This window comes from Papaver somniferum, chromosome 4 (assembly GCF_003573695.1).
Source record: "Papaver somniferum cultivar HN1 chromosome 4, ASM357369v1, whole genome shotgun sequence".
In the NCBI taxonomy this organism is placed as follows: Eukaryota; Viridiplantae; Streptophyta; class Magnoliopsida; order Ranunculales; family Papaveraceae; genus Papaver; species Papaver somniferum.
This window is the reverse complement of record NC_039361.1, coordinates 109,343,518-109,348,721: the sequence shown is the minus strand read 5'-3', so window position 1 is coordinate 109,348,721 and position 5,204 is coordinate 109,343,518.

The window sequence follows — 5,204 nt, the reverse complement described above, 5'->3', positions numbered from 1 at the left end:
TTTGTCAATTTTCGATGTGATAATTGTGATGTGTGTGAATTCTTTTATTAATTTTTTTTTATATACACAATATACAAAAAGAAAAAAAATCATCATTTAAATAGTTTTTTTTTATACTTAGATACATTATTGTGTTTCCTACGCATATGCATGAATATGCCCAAATAGACAAGAATTTTTTTTTCTTTTGGTTTGGTCAATTCAGACCTCCATATAAGAATAACCTCCATATGAGAATATTTTTTTGTGGTCCCTATGTAATTCTTATACATAGGTTTTACTGTATAACACTATAACATTGTGTTAGAGCATTGTTCGGCTGAACCCACTAGCGTTGGTATGTCAAGTTAGTTGTCAATTTTAGTTGCCAAAATACATTCTTGATTTAGTATACTAAAGATAGTTTCAGACTAGATTAAGTCTAAGAAGTAGAATCAAAGTTATTTCTTGAAGGATAAAGTTTGAAGAATACAAGAAGACATCAACAAGGACTTCATCAACAAAGGTATGTGGTAATTAATTTCATTTGGACTCTTGTTCAATTCTACCTTTCTAATCTATCAAAGTAAATGCTCACTTTATGGAACAATTCCTATGATGATAAATGTACATTTATGTATGTATACTTGAGGTTATTTGATTCACGACTTTGGTGACAATAACCTTTATCCCTAGAAAGGATCTCATGTTATAGTGAATGAGCTTACGAACTAAATGAGCCAAAAATCACTCAACCCCGAGTTATAACGATGAAGTTATGAGTGATTCATTAAAGTAACAACTATAAGTGTTGTTGTAATTGTTACAGTTCGTTAGTAGGAAACAATCCACGAACTGTTTGTAACGGTTCACGGACTTGAGCCCAATTACGTGACTAGAAGCCATTTTTGGTCAAGTTTTTTATGTTTCCTTATCTAGGAAAAATAGCTATTACTCCAAACATATTTGATTACCATATATTAAAATGTTTGTGATTCCTTCCTAAGATAAATTGTGATTTATTCACATAAATACAAGATTTTCTAAATTAATTATTTATTTAATTATTTTGGCAAGAGTTGTAACTTAGGAAAGACTCTCAAAATTAGGAGAGTCTTGAAAAAGAAAAATATCTTTGCTTAGCTTTCAAGTTACCTTTCACTATAAATAAAGGGTTCGTTAGTGCTACACGTTTTACCCTTTGGAAAATTGGTGTAAGCTTCATAAGGTTGTTTTCCATGTCTTCTGTTCTTCGTGAACAAGAGTGAGATGATACGTTTGATCCCTTTACCTTGGCGACTATTATTATAGAGGCGGAATTCAGAATAATAATAGACCAAAAGACTTAGAAAACAGAGACACAAGAAAGTAATTCGAAGAAAAATATCTTCTCTAGATTATGAACAGAAAACGATTACAATTCTCTCTTTGTTACGCTCACAATCTTCTCTAACAGTGGATTAACCTTAAACTGTTTGCTAAGCTTGCACAAGTATTTCTCCAAGATTTCTCTAGGTTTTCTGTGCCTAGAATTTTGTCTTTAGCTATTAACCAAAGCCGTCTATTTATATCCTTCATCGTACTTAGCCGACCAAGGACATCTATTATGAATTTATTTCCTAAACTAAGAGTATTGCCTAAAACAAAACTCTTCCCTAACTAAGAATTCTGCCTAAACAAGGATTCCTGCCTAGAATAGGATTCTTCCCCCAACTTAGCTCGAGGTTAAATAAGTTTCCTAAAGGAGTACGGATACACCTGTATCATGGGTCCCCCTTTTAAGAACTTGAACTCATGTGAAAGTTAAAAATGAAGGTTAGCGAACTCAAGAGTCTCTTTTTCCTTGTTAAACCAGTTAGCCTTGCTAGGAATTTGACCTTTACATCCAATTAGAAAAGCTTCTTTCTCTTCTTGTCGTGTTTTAGTCACTCTTCGCTCCAATATGCAGTCTTCCTTGAGTGGTTCCTCTCTATCAAACCATAAGTCTTCAACTCTTGGTAAGATCATAGTGTCATCGCCGTCATTATCTAGTAATGGTGGTTCAAACAACTTCAAGTATTCGGAATTTATAACCGAGTACATTCCTATGTAAGGTGGTAAATCTAGACGAAAGGCATTGCCACCAATCTGATCGAGTATACGAAACGGTCCATATCTCAATGGCTTCAACTTTTTACCTCCCCCCTTCAGTCGTTCCTTACCTAATTTTAACCGTACCAAGTCTCCAATACTGAATTACAAGGCACAAGATGCTTGTCATGTTTGGCTTTGTATTTGGCTTGTGGCTTATTTAATTGTGCTTCAACAGTTGAATGAATCTGAGATATCTTCTCCAAGAACTTCTGTGCATTTTGTCGTTCACTTCCTTCCTTCCCCCCGTTGAGGTGTCACTAGAAAATACTAGATCGAAAGGACTAGGTGGTAAGTAACCATAGAACATCTCGAAAGGAGATTTTCCCGAAGAACTATGAACTGCTCTATTGAATGCAAATTATAGATATGGTAAACTCTCATCCCAAGTCTTTGGGTGCTTGGAATTATATCCCCTTAACATGTGAACCATAGTCCTGACCACTTCTGTTTGTCCGTCTGTTTGTGGATGAAAAGTTGTACTCTTCTTCAACCTAGTGTCCATCATCTTCCATAAAGAATCCCTAAAGTGACTAAGGAATCGACTATCCCTATCAGAAATAATCGAAGTAGGTAAACCAAAATGCTTCCACACATGCTCAAAGAAGAGCTTTGCTGCACCGGCTCCCGTAACCGTCTTTGTACATGGAATTAATGCAATCAAGTTGCTGAATCGGTCGACTACAACGAACAAGTAATCATAACCAGACTTGGTCTTCGGTAATCCACCAAGAGAATCCATAGAGATACAGTAGAACCTCCATATAAGAATAATCTATAAAGGAATAAACTCCATCTAAGAATAAAAACATTTGGTCCCAACTTGGCTTAATCAGTGCAAAAATTACCTCCATATAAGAATAACCTATATATAAGAATATTTTTATACGGTCCCAAGGGTATTCTTATATATAGGTTCTACTATACTCTCCCAAGGCCTTGATGGTACTGGTAATGGTAGATATCATCTGTTCGAAGGTTTAGATGTGCTACACAACTTACACCCTCGAACTAACTTAGCCACATCATCTTGCATCTTCGGTCAGAAGACATAACGACGAAGGTTAAGAAGAGTCTTATTTATCTCAAAGTGTCCAGCTACTCGGGATGTGTGTGCCTCTCTCAACCATTGTAAACGATCTCCATCTTCTGGAATGCAAAGTAATTGACCCTTGTATAATAATCCATCCCGGAGTTCAAAATCGCCTTTCAAACCACACTTTACACCTTCTAACAACTTCTTGAAGTCTTTGCTAGATGCATATGACTCTGCATACTCTTGATGAACAATTGGCTGAATTCTCATGGCCACCATTAACGCTCTAATTGGTGGACGAGACAACATATATGCCAACTTGTTTGGTACTCCCTTCTTGTACTTAATGAGAATATTGAAACTCATCAAGTAATACATCCACTTCATGTGTCGGGCTTGTTGTAGTTTCGTCTGAGCGTGTAGATACTCCAATGGTTTGTGATCTGAATGTACCACTACTTCTTTACCTAAGAGGTACACTCTCAAATGCTTGATACATTGATATAAAACATAAAATTCTTTGTAATAAGGTGTGTAGTTCTTAATAGCACCTGAGAACAATTCTGAATGGTACTCCACTGGTTTACTATCATGTAACAACACTCCTCCCAGTGCATAGTTAGAAGCGTCGGTCTCAACTTCAAAAGTACACTGCAGGTTAGGCAATGCCAACGCAGGTGATTCTGAAATCTTCCTTTTTAGTAACTGAAAAGCGTCTTCATGGGTTTGGTGCCATTCAAACTTTGCCTTATCTCCCGTCAAACCATGTAATGGTTCTGCAATAGTCAAAAAATGCCGGATAAACTTACGCAAGCATGTGCAAACCCCTTAGAAACTCCTGATTTCAGTTACAGTACTAGGTATAGGCCATTTAGTGATCACTTCAACCTTGCTTGGATCAATTTTCCGTTGTCCACCACCAAAAATGAATCCAAGGTACACCAACTCTTCTTTTCCAAACTCACACTTCTTTACGTTCAACTTCAGTCGGCATTCATGTAACACTTTAAATACCTTCTCAACGTGAACGAGATTCTCTTCCCAAGTTCTGTTGTATATTAGGATATCATCCAAGTAAATAATCACAAAATATTCTATAAAAGGTCGTAACAAATTATCCATCAAATGCATAAACATCGCTGGAGCATTACACAAACCGAAAGGCATCACTAACCATTCGAATAAGCCTTGTTTGGTTTTGAAAGAAGTCTTCCATGTATCATCTTCTCGAACTCTCATATGGTGATATCCGAATTTGAAATCTAACTTTGTGAAGACTCGATATTTTTCCAATTGATCCATCATGTCGTCTATCCTAGATAGAGGGTAACGATTCTTGATAGTGATCTTGTTCAATGCTCTGTAATCAATACACATGCACCAACCTCCATATTTCTTTGGTACCAACAATACCGCTGATCCACAAGGTGAAGCACTTGGCACTATCATTCCTAATTTTAGGAGTTCCTGTACTTATTTCTTGATCTCATCAGATTCCTCGACGGTCGTGTGATAAAGACCTACATTAGGCAAAGAACTCTCCCCGGTCAACATGATTTCATTCTCCACACTCCTTTTTGGAGGTAACCCTGTGACATCAGAAAACAAATCCTTGTATTTCAACTTCAACCTTTCTAGGTCGCCTTCTTGTTGAGCAGTCAAGGCTGCTAAACAAACTCTACTCGTCTTCTCCTCAAGAGAACGGATCACAAGGAGAATGAACTTCGTTCTAGCATTGACCAACCGCTTAGCCTGAGTGGTTGTGATTAAGCTTGCTACCTCAAGAGGAGAATCTATAAACCGAATCATAAAACTTTTCCCATCTTTAGTAAAGGTGTACTTTTGTTCCATCCTGTGTATAGTTGCATCTCTATCCTATAGGTAAAGACTACCTAGTACTACCTGGCATACATCCAAAGGAACTACGTCGCATGTAACTTCATCAATATATGACTCATCTAGAGAAAATTTGAACATGCACTGCTGTGAAACTTGTAAGCCTCCTTCCTTTTGAAGCCATCCTAAAGGGTATGGTTTTGAATTTTTGATAGTCTTCAAT